The sequence below is a fragment of the Protopterus annectens genome, chromosome 16.part0, assembly GCF_019279795.1.
Source record: "Protopterus annectens isolate FY-2018-M chromosome 16.part0, PAN1.0, whole genome shotgun sequence".
Lineage (NCBI taxonomy): Eukaryota > Metazoa > Chordata > Ceratodontiformes > Protopteridae > Protopterus > Protopterus annectens.
This window is the reverse complement of record NC_056750.1, coordinates 89,903,041-89,921,980: the sequence shown is the minus strand read 5'-3', so window position 1 is coordinate 89,921,980 and position 18,940 is coordinate 89,903,041.

The window sequence follows — 18,940 nt, the reverse complement described above, 5'->3', positions numbered from 1 at the left end:
TTTTAATATTTTTACAAAAAATTTTTAAATTTTTCCTTCACTTTTTTAAGGCCCCTTTTCAAAAATAAAATTCATATTTGTAAAATTTTGTTCTTGGTTCAAAGGGTTTTCCCACCCATTATTTTTTCCCAAAAAGCATTTTTCCTATCAAGGGGAGAATTTCCCCTTTTCGTTTGATTCCCCCTTGATTTTCCCCCCTGCTGAAAAATTTCAAAAAGAAAAGGGGCTTTAAAATTTATTTCCCGTGAGAAACCCCTTTTACCTTTGTTGGAGTTGAAAGCCCCAAAAGCCTACCCAAAAAAATACTTTAAACAAATTTAAGTGGAAAAAAACTTCCTCCCTTTGGGTTCTGGGATTCCCCCCGGTTAAATTGGCATTTAAAAACCCCACCGACCTGAAGGAAAACTAGATTTAAAAAGGGGGCATTTACCCGGGAAACCCACTTAAGACCATATTTGGGAAAGCCCCACACCTTCAAAACCCTAGGGGAAAGCCCCAAAATTCCTTACCAAAAGGAAAAGAAAAATTTAAGTTTTTTTCCCCCAAAAACCCACCTTTTCGGCATAAATTAAGGGGGGCCCGTTTCCCAAACCATTTAACCCAAAATTAATGAAATTTTTCAACTTTTAAAAAATTTTTTTTTTAAATTCGACCTTAAAAAAAAAAAACACTTTTTAAATAATTTCTAAAGATTTTCCCCAAGCTTAACTTAAAAACCCATTATTTTTGGGAAAACTTTTCTGACCTTTTTAAGAAAATTCTTGATATTTTTTTAAGAAAAGGTTTTTTGGTTTTTTCTGATTACTGTTTTGGGAAAGCAAACAAAACAAAAACCCCCAAAAAAAAAAAAAACCCCAAAAACTTTAAAATGTTTCAAATTTTTAAAAGAAATTACCTATGAATTATAAAAATTAGAAATTTTTTTTTTTTTCTAAGCCCCCAAATTTTTTTTTAAAATTTAATAAAACCCAAACCCCAAAAAAAAAAACACAAACCCAAAAAATTTTAAAGATTAAATTTTTCATTTTAAATTCAACTTTAAAAACCCCAAAATTATCTTTTTGGGTTTTTTATTCTTTTGGGGCCTTAAAATTTGTTTTACAATATTAAATTTTTTGCTTTCCAACTTTTTAAAATGATTACAAAAATGATTTTTTTTGTTTAAACATTTTCTGAATTTTTCCCATGGGGGATTTTGTGCTTTAAAAAGCCCGATAAAAAAAATTTTTTCAAGCTTTACATGAAATTTCAATGCATTAATTTTAAATTGAAAAATTTTTACATTTAAAAGTTGAAAAGAAAATTTTTTTTTTGTTTTCCGGTTCCCCTTTTTTTAAAAAGGTTTTTTGGGGGTTTTTATAAAACCCAAAAACCCAACCCAAAAACACCCCCAAAAACCCCAAAACAAAAAAAACCCAATAAAAAAGGTTGAGAAGACCCTTGATTTTTTAATTTTTAAATTTGGGAAGGAAAATTTCCTTTTGGCCTTATAAGAATGCATAGGGTTTTTAAAAAATCCCCAATTTGGAAACCCCTTTCCATGATTTAGTTTTAAATTTTTTCAATATAATCTAAAAATATCCAAAATCTTTTCTTAAAGGGGAAAAGCAATTTAAAGGGCCTGTTACATTTTAAAAAAAATTAAAAATTTAAAATTTAAAATAGATTTTTTATGGGAGGAAAGGGACGGGGGAAAAATTAAAAACAAAATAACATAAAAAAGGGTTTTTCAAGTTGGCAGGCCCAAAAAAGAAAATGATGTTTTAATTTTTTAAGACTGTACATTAACAATTTAGGGAATTATCAAAAATAAATTTAATATTTTTTGGGTTCAGTCCAAATGGGTTTTTCGAGGGGCTCATTTGGGGGTGTACTATGAAACCCCTTCTAAGGGGGGTCCCAGCTTTTCCCCAGCCCAGGGTTGTTAAATGCTTGGGGGGAAAAAAAAATGAAAAGGGGGCAAACATTTGTAAAAAGGGAAATTTTAAAAAACCCCGGAAAAAGAACTCTTTTAAAAAAAGAAAAAACCCCAAAAAAATTTTTTGGTTTGGTGCACCAGGAAACAGAAAGAAATGGGGGGGGGGGGGGGGGGGGGGGGAGGGGAAGAGGGGGGGGGGGGGGGGGGGGGGGGGGGGAAGGGGGGGGAAAAAAACCCCGCAAAGTAGGGGGGGGGAAGGTTTTTTTTAAAAAAAAAAAAAAAATTAATTACGATGATTTTATCTGGAACAGTTCCTTTATACACTGTATATAAATGTTGTTGGAAGTCAAGACACTGCTTGATAATTCTTAGTGTTACTCGAAGATCCACTTTTGAAGAGGAATGGAATTTCTCTTGGTGGTCACCAGGCTAGTATTACTTCAGTATTATGTATACAGTCAGTTTTTAATAAAGACAGTCCCCCAGATTTATGAAGCCCATTATAGCGTACATGATTAGTTTAAGAGCTATTTTTGGCAATATGGCCGAAGTGCGATCCAGGAATGAGCTCCCAGGACGTGCAATTGAGTTCTTAGGCTAATCCTGCACGGACCGAGCACCTTTATGCAAATTACCCTCATTTGCAGGTGAAAACCATGCAAATTACCCTCATTTGCAGGTGAAAACCATGCAAATGAGGGTAATATGCAATCCAGGAAGCTGGCAGCCATCTGTGTAGGATGAGTGCAGTGTGCAGAAATGTACTCGGTTAGTAACCAAGTACAGTTCAGCAATCTACAAAACAGAGCCATGACAGCTCCAAATAAAGGCTGCATATCATTGAGGAAGAATGCCAATGTCCAAGTAGAAGGCCATTGGCATTACAAAATGTAAAAGAAAAAAATAAACGATGTTTAATTTTATCTACACTGATCTCGCCTGGTTAAGCATAGGGCAGCGACGCGCTAACGGGATCGGAGGGAAATTAATAATATAAACCTAAAATAAGCATTCTAACTAAAATCAGTATTCTGCCATGCAAGTCAATGGCAGTCAGAAGACAACCTGGCCAGTGTGTAATGGTTGCTAAGGGAGGAGGCTCAGTGTGGGACATGTAACTATGCATTAGCAGGCAAGCCTATGCAAATGAGGGAAGGGTTAGTGAATCCCAGCTTTTCCCAGGGTGTGTGGCAGGTCCCAAGAGTGTAAGAGTATAAATAGCTGGGTGCAAGACTAGGATATAGGTGACATCATGGGGGGGTGTCAGGCATACTGTAAGTGGACTAGAGACCTGTGGCTCAGGAGTGCTCCTAGCGTAGCACAGCTAAGCTAGGGGTGTGTCTAAAACTGCCTAGCACTCTTTACAAAGTGTAAGCGGGTGTGCGCGCCGCGTACTGGGTTGTACAGGAAGAAAAAGGAAGTTAAACCAAGAAAAAGCAGCTCTGTACACATTTGAGCACTCCATTCGTGTGGTGCACACACGGGCCTAAACAGGGAAGCAATGGGAAGGGAAAACAGCATTAGGAAGGTAATCAAGGAGACCTAGTCAAGCTGCCAGGTGAAATGTATCAGAATCAGCTAATCACACAGGAAGCAGACCAGCCCAGCCCAGAACACCACTATAAACCAAGCAAACACCTATCCCCCTGGTTTTTACACACTCTACATCACCAGTGTATACAAGCGGGGAAATTTTAAAACTAAACTTACAAAATGAGAAGGGCTGCAGCAGGCAACATAGAACAAAATGTGCAGGAGGCTGATGATGGTGAGGATGTCAATGCTGCCAAACAACCCACAGTGAGGAGACAGAGAAGAGTGTACAGACCCAGAGTAACCTACCAGGGGCTACATGAGCTGGAGATAGTGGAGTGCTATAGGGTGAACAGAGACCTCCTACAGCAAATCATTGAGCTGTGCAGGCCACACCTGACACACCACACTGGCTGAGGGGAACCCATCCCAGTGGATACTAAGGTATGTGTAGGCCTAGGTATACTAGCCACAGATACCTCCCAAACTACAACTGGGGATAACATGGGCATCTCACAGGCATCAGCATCCAGAGTATTCCACCAGTTCCTGGATGCCATGTCAGCACATGCCAGTGAACACGTATATTTCCTCAACACATGTGAGGTGTTGACCCGCAATATGCGTCTCTCCCACCAAATAGCTAACTACCCTGGGGTAGTGGATACTATAGACTGCATGCAAGTACACATCAAAGCACCACCTAGTGAGCAGTGTAGGGCCTACATCAACCGCAGGGGCATCCCATCCATCAATTGCCAGGTCGTATGTGATGCCCAGGGCATTGTACTGAATGTGTGTACTGGCTGCCGTGGAAGCTATGACAATTCACACATATGGCAACTGACGCAGCTGTACCACAGATTTGCCAATGTGGAAATCCCCTACGGTCACCTAGTGGGAGATGCTGAGTACCCACTGGAGCCGTTGCTGATGACACCCATCAGAAATGCACACACACCTGAACAACAATGCCATAATGATGCACATGCACAGGCCAGACATATAATAGAGCATGTGTTTGGGATGCTCAGGTCATGGTTCCGGTGTCTGGACACATCTGGTGGAGCCCTGCAATATTCACTAGCTACATGTACCCAAATAGTAATGGTATGTGCTATGCTACACAATATGATCCTGCGGAAACAGCTGCAGCAGGAACAGCATGGGGCAGGGCCAAACAGCCCCCCAACAATGCCAAGGCCTGTACAGGTACAGAGTGACTCGGAAGAGGAACAACCTGAGCCTGCTCCAGTAGGCAGAAGGGGGCATGCCCAGTATGCCCTGGCCTTGGCAAAGAGGCAATGCATAGCATATGCACTGACACAGTAGGGCTCCAGGGAATGACACCTCTCTCCGACTCGCACAGACAGTAAAATGGATGTCAAACATGACACTATCTGTGTCTAACCATGTATAAGGAGTGTACTATGTGCATCTGACATAGGCAGCCCTCCACCACCATCCTCAAGTCTGGCACACCTTCAAGTTAAGTCAGTCAAGCTACCAATTGTCCAATGGAGTAGAATGTGTTTTTACCTGTAGCTATGGTATGGATGTGAACATGCAAGGGAATTGGGTGGCTGGATGTCAAGGTAGCAGAGAGTAGACACCCATAGTGGCAGCATAAGATCTGTAACACATACTGGAGTCACCATAGTAGCCAGTACTATACAGGGTGACAAAACCCACTGCAGGAAATGGCTTGAGCGACAGGGGTGTCCATAAGAGCCACACATACCAGTCAGGAAGGATCACATATCCAGCAAAGTCTCAGCCAGCAGGACAGGTGAAGACAAACACAAACAAATGCTGTACTATGACCTCCAAATGTGCCCTATGCTTAACCCTCCCCCAGGCCTACACAGACAGATAGCAGCAGGCCAGGCAGTTGGATGTAAGTTGTGAAGGCTAGGAAGTCAGGTACTAATATGTAGGTAAACAAAGATAGGATCTGTACTACACTGGTAAGCCCTAGCCAGCAGGGTAGGTAAGACTACAGATGGGAATGGAGTACCTGACTTACCAGTACAGTCCTAGCAAATATGTACAAGTGTCAGGCGCACTCCCCCCCATCCAACGTACGCATAGAGTAACAGTCATGTGTACCCCCCCACTCCTATGTAGAACAGTAGAAACAGTCAGGTGTCCCACCCCCCCGCTATGCAGAAATGTAGCAACAGTCAATAGCAAATGACCGATGGATACCCTGCAGACACAGCATGCTACTCGTTGGTGTACAACAAAAGTTCAGCACTGCAGTACAAACAACCTAGAAGTGGTCCACACATGTAACACAGATGGCTATACTGGGCATGCTCACACACTTAGAGGAATGAAGGCAATGTCAGTCAACAACATACTGAGAGGTCATACTGGGCATGCTCACACACTTAAACACATGAAGGCCATGTCTGCAAACACCAGTGGACCAGACATATCTGGAAGTTGCAGTTCTCAGTGTGAGCACGTCAGTATGCACCACTCCTGCCTTGCACACACAGTATATAGGAATGCAGACAAATTTGTAAGGACAACACACTATAATAAGCCACAGGCACATGGGCATAGATATGTGGAAGAGGGAGACTGTGACAAGGAGCCATGCAGGCCTGTCCTAACTGGCACACAGCCTAAGGGCCCCAACACATGAAGTGTGGATGTAACCCACTGCAGATACTAGCCACCAGTACCTGTCAGCATGACAGACTATGTGGTGTATGTGCCAGCTGTGCAACAAGACTATAAGGAAGCAGTCATCTAGTAGCTGTATACACGCACCTGTGACATATGACCCCCATGTGTGCCTGCATGTGGCATGTCAACCCCTACATGAATGGGGTATGGCCCATGCACACACACTGCCCTCCCCATAGCAATAGTATGACAAGCCTGCTGAGATCATCCAATATGAATTACACCTTTGGGAGAGCTATAGCTCAGTAAAACGCATGGCGCATCCCATAACTGTGTACTGCTGTAGTGACAGAGTAGTTAGGTAGTAGTACTAACCCCAGATCTGTCAATTGTGTGTGTGTGTTTGTGTGTATGCCTGTCTGCCTCTGACTGTGTAGAGTGAAATGTTTGTTAGGCTACTCACACTCCATACAATCCATATATTCAACTTTGGCAAGGCTGCTGATGTCACTCATCTAGAAGTACACCTCTGGGAAACTGATAGCCCAGTAATCACCATGGCACATCCTGTAACTGCGTACTGTTGTAGTGTGATAAACTAGTTAGGTAGGTGTTCGAGCCCCAGCCCTGGCAACTGTGTGTGTTTGTGTGTGAGTGTGTGTGTGTGTGTGTGTGTGTGTGTGTGTGTGTGTGTGTGTGTGTGTGTGTGTGTGTGTGTGTGTGTGTGTGTGTGTCTGACTGGGTAGACAGCAATGCTTTTTAGGCTATTCACACTCCATACAATACAAACACACTACTTTGCCAAGGATGCCGATTTCACTCATCTAGAAGTACACCTCTGGGAAAGTGATAGCCCAGTAATCGCTGTAGTGTGTTCTGTAACTGCATACTGCTGTAGTGTGATTTAGAATGGTGGTAGTGTTCCATCTCCATCCATGCCAGTTCCGGATGTGATGTGTGTGTCTCAGTGTCTGTGTATGGAGCAATGTATGATAGGCTACTCACTCGCAGTACATTACAAATGCCCTACTTTGGTAGTCCTGCTGATGTCATTAATTGTGAAATACACCTTTGGGGAAGATGAACTTCAGTAATATCCATGGCATGTAATATAACTGCATAGTGCTGTAGTGTAGTAAACCAGCTAGGTAGGGTTCTACTCCCAGACATGACAGGTGTGTGTGTGTGTGTGTGTGTGTGTGTGTGTGTGTGTGTGTGTGTGTGTGTGTGTGTGTTTGTTACTCATGTCCTGTGTAGAGGTGGTTGTGAGTCTGTGATACCTGTGGGCAATGTGGAGGGGTCTTGCTAATTTCATTTATGGGGGCCCTACTATATATCACAATGTCAATCATACAGGGATAACAGATGTAAATGGCTGAGAGGCTGGGGTGCAAAGCCATACCCATACATGTGACATCAAGGCCTGCCAATCACAGTTAGCAACCCCACTGTGGCTTCACATGTGACTCACAACAGACATACCATGCCTGACAACATGGCATGTATGGACAGATGACACTGACATCAGGAAATGCTGTTAGCATGCTACCAATGTGGGTGCAGGGTGAATCTGCTGACTAGTACCACTCCCTGCCACACATGAGCAAGACTGGCACATCTTATGATAAGTTGTGTTCACAGTATGGGCCAGACACCCCAGGTATAGTTCCACATGTCACTGTACATGCATGTGGGATGTGTGCACATCCTAGACACCATCCAAGTCAGGGATTAGGGAACACATACATGGCAAGTGATGAACAGCATTGGCCACACACAATGGTCACCCAGGTGCCTGAAAGATGGATGCACTACCCACCTGCGTGGGCAAATGCAGAAGCTAAAGGTCTGTGCCACAATGCAGACCACTGTCATGTGGGCTGATGCCAAGGTATACCCATCACCTACCCTTGTAATGTCTGCTGGCACTGTTGGGTAACACACACCCATGCAGACATGCACCCATGCATGTCCAAACTGGAACCTGTGTGTTCGTATGTGTGTTGTATGGTGCGTATGTACACATCCACATGCACTACTCTCCCCCAGGACAGAGTGGAGCATGCTGCCTTATGTCTGACACCTCTTTATACTCACTGCCCATAGACCTCTGTATCACCCATGTGGTGCATGCGTTCCCTGCACATTGATGTGTTGTGGCAATCCCACTAGTGATGGGTTGCACTCCTGGCCCTGCCAAGTGTGTTAATGTGTGTGTGTCCCTGTGTGAGTGTGTCTGTGCTGACACTGGCACCTGTTCATGTAGACAGGCACGTGTATGTCACCTACTGTATATCTACCATATCCCTGTAGCAGATGTCACTCACCATCACATATATGTTCTGAGTGCTCCCCACCAGATAACCCATGTGGCTCATCCAATAACAGCATCAGACTGTGATAGCACTACATAGCTGTTGGGTGTTTGATACCTTGTGCTGGTAGGTGTGTGACACAAACATGTGTCAGTTTTACCCTCCCACCCCTCCCTGACATGTATTCACCTCTGTCTGCCTCCCCTACACCCTCTTTAGCAGATGTGGAGGCCCACACCTGCATTGCCTAGGCAGCAGCATGTGTATTTAACATGATGCTCATGATCAGCTGATGGCCTCTGCACGTATTGCAAGCCTTCCCTAGCTGATTGCATGTGGAACAGGTGTGGTAGCACTCCCATAGCCAATTGCATGGAATCACACTCCACTACCTTGGAACATCCTGGGGGTGTTGGCCCTTGTCTGTCACTGTGAGCAGGAGCAAGAACTGTCATTTGGCAAACAGCATTTTAGATGGGTTGGTGATTTACCTCTAACAACATACACTGTGGGAAGAGGGCAAGAAACAGGAGGGGATGTGCCTGACCTGACTACAAACTGTAAGTGGTGCTATACTGCATGTGGAGTAATGTTGGATTAACAATGTTTGTCTGGATATGCCTGTTGTACATGTCACAATACCTCCCATGTCAGTTCCATGTATATTAGGAATCCCCATCTGCAGGCTCATCTGCAGACTGGGCAGTGTTGTGCCTTTGGTGTCATGTGTCACCCACGATCCATCTATCCGTGGAATGAAGAAGGTAGTGTGAGGAATGCAGTCTGTTGATGGTGAAGGCCGTGACAGTTACTGACTACATATCCCTCATTGGACATATGTTGCAACAAATCCCGTTACAATGGTAGATTAAAGAGGGTATCACAGCGACATGTCTATACTGGCCCTGTTTATGTGCTGTTAGCCACACCTCTGTCAACCTTTGTACATATGTCATGCATGAAGTGGTGCATATGTGCTGTACACCGTAAACTGTGTCAACATATGTGATAACATGCCAGTGATATATCAGAGTGCTGCACATGTCATGTACAGTAGGAGTTACACTTAATGCCATACCCTGGAAATCCTGTGGATGTTTGTATAGTACTGAGGGCTGTGTAGTGATGGTGAATGTTGGCAGTGTGTGTACTGTTTATATGTACTGTGGCCTGTGTACAGACTGTGGTAGATGTCATTGTCCTAGCTCCCCTTCTATCTGTTGTTACATGCTGCCCCACTGTATGGTACCGTATTACCTTACATGTGTGTAGGGCCATACACACACAAGTCCCATAGCACAGACAGCCATCAGACTGGACTGTGTAGCAGCCCAGTATATGTAGGGTCCTGCTGTGAGTGGCACATATGTGGATGGTGTAGGACAGATAGTCCATATACTGTACTAGTATGCTAGCGTACCATATGTGGCTGTGGCTGCATTCACATTGGTTGTGGTTATGCACTGTCACAAAGATGTAGCCTACCCTGTGCTGTGACATGGCTGTTGAGCCTGCTGTATATGCAGGTACTGTACCATGATAACCTTAGGATGTCTGCCAGTAGCCAATGGCACACATGTAATGAGCATATGTCACCTTCCACACACACCAAGTCTGTGACAACAATCCCAATGACAGTAGCATATGTCTACTAATATACCAGCTATATATATATATTAGACATCCCCCTGCACTACTACATTGGGACTATAGGGGCTGGGGTAGGGCTACACTTCATGTCCAGGACATATGGTGGGACGATATGGACATGTATGTATCCAGATAGCTAGCCATATATATATATATATATATATATATATATATATATATATATATATATATATATATATACATACACACACACACACACACACACACATATATATATATATATATATATATATATATATATATATATATATATATATATATACATACACACACACACATATATATATATATATATATATATATATATATATATATATATATATATATATATATATATATATATATATGACCACGCACATGTAGTACCTCCATGTTTTTCCCCTCCCCATGAGACCTATTGTAGCAGGTGAGGGCTGGGTGACTGAAAGGATATCACAATACCTAGAGAGCGTACTAGGACCTATTGTTCGTAACATTCCAAGCATCTTAAAATATAGCTACCAGCTAATCTATGATATATCAACCATCAAGGATAAATTTAAAGATACTTCTTACTTCAAACAACATTTTGTTCACCCTACCATGATGTTTGAGTTTAAACCTAAGTTCTATGCTACATGCGATAGTAAGAATCTAATTTATTTAGCTACATGCACAAAATGTACAGGGTTTTATGTGGGATTGACAGCGAGGAGGTTAAAAGACAGAATATATAATCATATATACGATATCAGGAAAATGAACAACCAGAACGCGTTGGCCAGACATGTTAGTTCATGTTAGTTCAAATGTAGGTCATACTTTTAGGTTCAGGGTGTTACAGATGATATTGCAGAATAAATGAGGGTGTAGTAACCTGAACCACTTAGAATCAGTTGAGCTTGAATGGATCTTTAGAATGAGAGCACATGTAGAACCAGGGCTCAACCAGTCTGTTAGCATTAAACCAATACTGGATGCACGTATTTAGATGTATTTTCGGATTCAGCCATATATATTTATACTTATATATCTCTATATTGTATTTTTATATTATATACTATATATATTATTAATATTTCTTCCATTAATGTTTTAAGAGGTAATGAATTATAAGCGCTAGACATGCCTAAGGACCCAAATTTATACGCTGGGTTTAGATGTACGTTCAGTACACGCATTTTAGTAAATAGTGTTTTGATATATTTTATATTTTATATTTTTTACATCGGATTGTGTAATATGATGTTGCAAATTGTGTTTTGTTTAAACTATTAATTTTTAGTTAGTTAATCATCACTTTATATTACTTATCATATTGTATTTTTTGTATTCAGGATACACATACACACATTTCATTATATATGATTCACTTTATATCTGGCTTTCATCTAGGAGCTGGTTGCCTTAAAATATTGCTTGCTCAGTCAATCAATTATTGAATTCAATTATTGAATCCATTATTCAATTATTTGGTTGTGCAGCTAGTATTTAAGAACTGTTTGAAAATGTGTTTGTGAAATCTGAAGAAGCATGCCTGTGTAGCATGTGAAAGCGCTTATTTTATCTTATTTTGTTTTACTTCGACATTAAATACTGGTTTTATAACATCATGGTGGTTGTGTCCAGTTTTGGTTTTGATACTTTTCTCATTGGGAATTACAACCTTCAGACGGTAGCAGCACTTATTTTTCTTTATATATATATATATATCTATATATGTATATATGTATATATATATATATATATATATATATATATATATATATATATATATATATACATATATACATACACACACATATATATATATATATATATATATATATATATATATATATATATATAAAACTACACACATGTAGTACTTCCAGTTACCACTGTCATGGCAACCACCCACTATGAATCCCTACATCATAGGTTCATAGGTTCATACTAGGCTATCTGCCCTTGGGCATTTACAAGCCTAGCCCGAGTGTGTTTGGCTTTCGCCACCCTTACTTAGAATTGAGTTTGCTATGCCCTTTTTAAGGTCAGTTTAATGAGCTTCTGTCTAGCAGAGACACAGAAGTAATCCCCGGAGTGAATCTATTGTCTCCCATCCACTCATCAAGATTCCTCTTGAAGAGAGTCAGTGAGGTGCTCTGCCTAACATGGATCGGTATTCTATTCCAAAGTGAAGGGAGCCTCTGTGTTATGAATCTGTCCCTCCAGCACGTTCTATTTAGCTCTGTGCTGAGGTTCAAATCCCTCGAGCGTGTGGTTCTAAGGAATTTGAATTTTCTGAGGTGGAGCATGTCCATTAATTCTGGGTTAGACATAGCTTTGTATGTCAGGCATAGATCGCCTCGAAGCAGGCGGTATGCGACTGAGTAAAGTTGGAGTTACTTTAACCTGGCTGCATATGGCATCTGCTTGAGACCCTTGATCCTCTTTGTGAGGTACTTTTAGGGTCTTCCCAGCTGCTGCAGGTGGCGGGTAAGGTACATCCCAAAAGGGGCATTGTATTCTATGATGGGTTTGATGAGGGATGAATAGAGGGGCACTATTACCTCCCCTGATCTGGATGTGAATCCTTTTGTGATAAGGTGGGCTATGTAGAAGGTCTTTCTAACCACTTTGGCAATGTGTTTGTCAAAGGAGAGATTGCTATCAACTTGGGTCCCCAGATCCCTAATTGCATCTTCTGTATTTAATGGGTTTCCACCTATATGGTAGTTTGTGGGCACTTTATTTTTGCCAAAGGGTATGACTGTACACTTCTTGGCATTCAGCTTTAGGCCATAGCTCTGGCACCAGTTATCTGTCTCTGTGAGACCTTTTTGAAGGATGTTCGTGTCAGCTGGAGAGTCAATAATGGCTCCCAGCTTGCAGTCATCCGCGAACTTAGTCAGCCATAGTCCTCCCGTGCTGGCCTATACCTCAGAAAAGTAAATGCCGAACAAGAGAGGTCCCAGGACCGAGCTCTGTGGGACACCACTTGTGACCGGTTTCTAGTCAGACATGACACCAGCAATTCTGACTCTGTGGGTTCTGTCTTTGAGCCAGTTAGCCACCCATCTTGTGACATAGGGGTTTATGTTTAAGCTGGATAGCTTATCTATGATGCCTGAGTGGGGTATTATGTCAAATGCCTTTGCGAGATCCAGATAGGCCATGTGGACTACCTTCCCTTCATCTATGGCCTTGGTGACTGTTTCGAAGAAGTCAACCAGGTTCAAGAGGCAGGATCTGCCCCTGACAAAGCCGAACTGAGTAGTATCCAATGTCTGTAGGTCCCCAGTGTCTTTGTTTATGAGTTCCATGATGATCCTCTCCATGGCTTTGCAGATAAGGCTAGTCAGTCTTATGGGGTGATAGTTACCAGGGTCTATTGAGGCACCACCTTTGTGGAGCAGGACCACTGTTGCTGTACGCCATTCTTTGGGTACATATCCCGTAGTGAGGCTGAGATTGTACAGCATTTTTACGTGTGGGTTTAGTTCTTCTTGGAGTTCATGTAGGACGCAACCCAGGACACCGTCTGGTCCCGTTGAGGTAGTATTTTTTTGCCTTGGAAAGGGCGGCCTTCACCTGGATATCTGAGATGTTTGGGAGGCTGCACTCTACTGGCATAGATATTTGCTCTTTAGGGGGGGAAGGGGGGGAGAAGTTTGCACTGAATCTGTCTGCCAGGATGTTGGCAATGTCTGTGGGTTCAGTGTATTTTTTGTCATTTAGAATCAACTCTGAACATACCTAGGAGTTGCATCCCAGGTTCCTAACATAGCTAAAGAAGGCCTTGTGATTGTCTTTTGTGTCCTGTGCAATTTTTCTTTCGAAACTGGCCTTGGAGGATTTTATGAGGGATCGTAATGTTTTGCTAGTACTGATCAGAGATGCCTTCCCTTTTAGGAATTTTGCTCTATCATGTAGTAGCTTCCTCCTTCTGTTGTACAACTTATTTATGGCTGGGGTCCACCAGACTGGACACCTGCCTTTGGATGCTTGGGTCTTGGTTTTGTATGGGATAGCATGGTCCATGCACTCCTGGAGGTGTCCATAGAATGTGTTTATATAGGATTCCGTGGTTTGGGCTGTAGTTTCCACCAATCCTGGGGCCTTGAAGGTTTCCACTTCAGATTTGAGAAGTGGGAAGTTCGCTTTTGAGAAGTTCTTCACTGTGGTTTTCTGGGCTGGGGGTGGGGTCGGGATTTGGATATCCAGTGAAATTAATTTATGGTCTAATCTTACCAATGAGGGGAGTACCTCTGGTGTGGAGCATAGAGTCCCCATGTTGGTGATGATCAGGTCCAGTATATTTTCCCCTCTTGTGGGGATTTTGACCAGTTGTTTCATAGCATTTGAGTTTATGAATTCCAGGAACCTTTGGGCAAGGGTGTTGGGGCTTGAGTAATGCTCCCAGTCAATGTTAGGGTAGTTGAAGTCACCCAATATAATGGTGTTTGGAGAGATCTTCATGTTTTCCAGTGTTTTCAGGAAAGCCGAGTGGGATTCCTGATTTTGAGATGGTGGTCTGTAGCATGCTATAAACTGAAGTGGAGTTTTTCCCACTGTTAGTTGCACATGGATGGTTTCTGATGCTTTGTGCAATGCTACTAACCTGGAGCTGTGGGTATCCTTGATAAATATAGATACTCACCCTCCTTTTGTGATTTGGTCCGGGTTTTGGGGCCGAAAAGCATGGTATGAGGTATAACCTGGTAGTGCTGGGGTGCTCTCTGGAGCCTTGAACCAGGTTTCTGTCACTGCACAGATATCGATGTTCTCCATACTGAGGAGAGATAAGAGTGCGTGCATTTTGAGGTTTAGACTTCTGGCGTTTAGCAGCATTACCCTTAGTTTCTTGTTCTTAGTGTTTTCTAAGGAGGTGGGTTTGACTTTTGAGCCTTGCCTAAAAAAGGCACTATAGGGGCGGCAAGAGCCTTTGCCAGTATCCGAAAGCCCAGAGGAGACAGGTGCAAGCCATCCCTTGTGAAGCAACGTGGCTTGTCAAGCATGTCATCCCAGGCTGACAGACACTGGATCCCCTTTGAATTACACCAAAATTTTAGCCAATTATTAAAATCGATCATTTTGTCTTTTCCAAGAGGAAAAAACGCTGAGAGAAGAAGGGAGCCACTTTTGAGATTTTAAGTATTTTTTCTCTGTTTATTTGCTAAGTTTTTCTGCATAGCTGCCTAGCTTGAGCATTTTCTGGCTTGTTAAACTTGATTTCTGTATTAGTAGCTGTATTTAGAGCACAACCAAAAGCTGTTTGCTGAATTTCCTGTTTGCACTTAATTTTAAATCGTTTTTCTTAAAACTTGCATATTTTCTGTCCTTGACCTAGCACTCTTGTGTGGGGTCATTTACTGCACTGTTATAACTTGATATTACTTGTGAACCTCTGCTATCTCTGTAAAAAACAAAAACAAAAAAAAAAATCTTGCTTTTTCCCACTTTTCTGAGAGTTAAAAAGTTAAGTTACAGGCTTGCTGTTCCTGAACTGTTTGAAAGTTTCTGTGAGGCCATTTTGCTTGGGCTGAAGGAGGGTCTCTGTGTTTATCAGTGGCAGTGACTAACATTGAGCAGCTTCCCTGCCCCCGGAGGTGGTTACTGACTTGAAACTGTAGTTTTATTGGCCACTAGGGGTCATTTCCATAACTCCTTCATCTTCCTCTCTTAAAACCTAGTTGCCTCGTGGTTTGAGCGTCTTTTCAGGCTTGTTGGCTGTTGGTGAAGCACCCTCAAAGAGGAAAACGCTGAGAGAAGAAGGGAGCCACTTTTGAGATTTTAAGTATTTTTCTCTGTTTATTTGCTAAGTTTTTCTGCATAGCTGCCTAGCTTGAGCATTTTCTGGCTTGTTAAACTTGATTTCTGTATTAGTAGCTGTATTTAGAGCACAACCAAAAGCTGTTTGCTGAATTTCCTGTTTGCACTTAATTTTAAATCGTTTTTCTTAAAACTTGCATATTTTCTGTCCTTGACCTAGCACTCTTGTGTGGGGTCATTTACTGCACTGTTATAACTTGATATTACTTGTGAACCTCTGCTATCTCTGTAAAACAAAAACAAAAAAATCTTGCTTTTTCCCACTTTTCTGAGAGTTAAAAAGTTCAGTTACAGGCTTGCTGTTCCTGAACTGTTTGAAAGTTTCTGTGAGGCCATTTTGCTTGGGCTGAAGGAGGGTCTCTGTGTTTATCAGTGGCAGTGACTAACATTGAGCAGCTTCCCTGCCCCGGAGAGGTGGTTACTGACTTGAAACTGTAGTTTTATTGGCCACTAGGGGTCATTTCCATAACTCCTTCATCTTCCTCTCTTAAAACCTAGTTGCCTCGTGGTTTGAGCGTCTTTTCAGGCTTGTTGGCTGTTGGTGAAGCACCTCCAAGAGGAAAAAACGCTGAGAGAAGAAGGAGCCACTTTTGAGATTTTAAGTATTTTTCTCTGTTTATTTGCTAAGTTTTCTGCATAGCTGCCTAGCTTGAGCATTTTCTGGCTTGTTAAACTTGATTTCTGTATTAGTAGCTGTATTTAGAGCACAACCAAAAGCTGTTTGCTGAATTTCCTGTTTGCACTTAATTTTAAATCGTTTTTTCTTAAAACTTGCATATTTTCTGTCCTTGACCTAGCACTCTTGTGTGGGGTCATTTACTGCACTGTTATAACTTGATATTACTTGTGAACCTCTGCTATCTCTGTAAAAACAAAAACAAAAAAAAAATCTTGCTTTTTCCCACTTTTCTGAGAGTTAAAAGTTCAGTTACAGGCTTGCTGTTCCTGAACTGTTTGAAAGTTTCTGTGAGGCCATTTTGCTTGGGCTGAAGGAGGGTCTCTGTGTTTATCAGTGGCAGTGACTAACATTGAGCAGCTTCCCTGCCCCCGGAGAGGTGGTTACTGACTTGAAACTGTAGTTTTATTGGCCACTAGGGGTCATTTCCATAACTCCTTCATCTTCCTCTCTTAAAACCTAGTTGCCTCGTGGTTTGAGCGTCTTTTCAGGCTTGTTGGCTGTTGGTGAAGCACCCTCCAAGAGGAAAAAACGCTGAGAGAAGAAGGGAGCCACTTTTGAGATTTTAAGTATTTTTTCTCTGTTTATTTGCTAAGTTTTTCTATTGGCCACTAGGGGTCATTTCCATAACTCCTTCATTTGTCCTCAGAGGAGTGGTTTAGGGCAGTGACTTGTGATTTGTTGACCAATTTGGGTCATTTCCTGTCTTTTCCAGCCCCCTGCTATAAAGCACGCTTTAGCGATTTAGCCGATGATTTAGCGGAGTTGCTACTGTTGCACACTACGGCAGCGCCGGTTAAGCAGGTTTAAACTATTCGGGCTACCTAAAGTCCACTCTTCAAATTTTCCCTTAAAACTACCTTCCTCGAACTATACTACTGATCTAATCAGCGTATCCTATAATTAAAAAGATCATCTCTACTTGACTCCAAGTAGACTATTCTCTATCTGTTAAACGTAGCACTTGCTCCTACAGTACTTATTACCTTGATACGGCACTCTTGTCATAGATAGTACCCCAAAAGGCAACCCCCATTTCTCGGTCACCCACGTCCCCGGAATCTTTTTAAAGTTTTTTGTCTATTCCTTCTAGCATGTCGAGGATCAGTTGCTAGTGTCCTCTCCTGCTCAGCTGGTGAACCTGGGAATATTGAGGCAATGTTACAATTGCCTCATGTACACAGACAACCCTCTCCTCCTCCCACAAAACACAAATACATGCGAGATGCAACTATACGGCCAAACTGGAGGCTGAGCTCTCTCAACATAGGACTGGCAAGACCAGTCAGGAGGAGAAGGTTACCACACACACTATAGACCCAGTCTCACATATTACCATTACAACCTCAAATCATACACATAAACACACAAAGACATACTCGGAGGCTCTGATCAAAATCTACCAAAACAGCAGAGGCCACCAAAGCAGACACCCAAACAACCACCACCTCAGAACACAACACCTGCAACACATAGACCTCACAGTCAGAGTGTCAAACATTCACAGCCCTTAAGGCCAAACACAATGCCAGACACACTAGTCATTGGTGACTCCATAGTCAGACACACTGACGTCCCGCCACCAGACTGAGTAAGGAGAAGGTCACAGTAAGCTGCCTGTCGGGCGCTAGAATCCGCCACATAACGCAAGCACTCAGGTCTCTCAACAGCAGGTACAAATATGATTCAGTCATTGTCCACGCTGGTGTAAACGACCTGAGACGTGCCTCCTTGGACTACATGAAAAGAGACATTGAGGAGCTCTCTGATTATGTAGCCCAGACAGGTATGACCCTGACCTTGAGCAGTATCCTACCTTCACCAAGAATGATGCCACAATACAGAGATAAGATGATCAGCTTTAACAATTGGCTTAAACACTGGTGTCATTCAAAGGGGATCCAGTGTCTGTCTGCCTGGGATAACATGCTGGACAAGCCACGCTGCTCAAGGGACGGCTTGCACCTGTCACCCTGGGATTCCGGATATTGGCAAAGGCTCTTGCCACCCCATAGTGCCTTTTTAGGCAAGGCTCAAATTCTAAACCTACCACCCTAGAACACAAAAAGGAAAAAAACTAAGGGTAATGCTGCTCAATGCCAGAAGTCTAAATCTCAAAATGCACGACTCGAGGCCCTTCTCAGTATGGAGAACATCGATGTCTGTGCTGTGACAGAAACCTGGTTCAAGGCTCCTGAGAGCACCCCAGCGCTATCAGGTTTTACCTCATATCATGCTCCGCCCCAAAATCTGGACAATACCAAGAAAGGAGGGTATCCATATTCATCAAGGACACCCACACCTCAAGACTGGTGGCAACGCACGATGCATCTGAGACCATCCAGGTGCAATTAACCATAGGCAAGACTGCTCTGCAAATTGTAGCATGTTACAGGT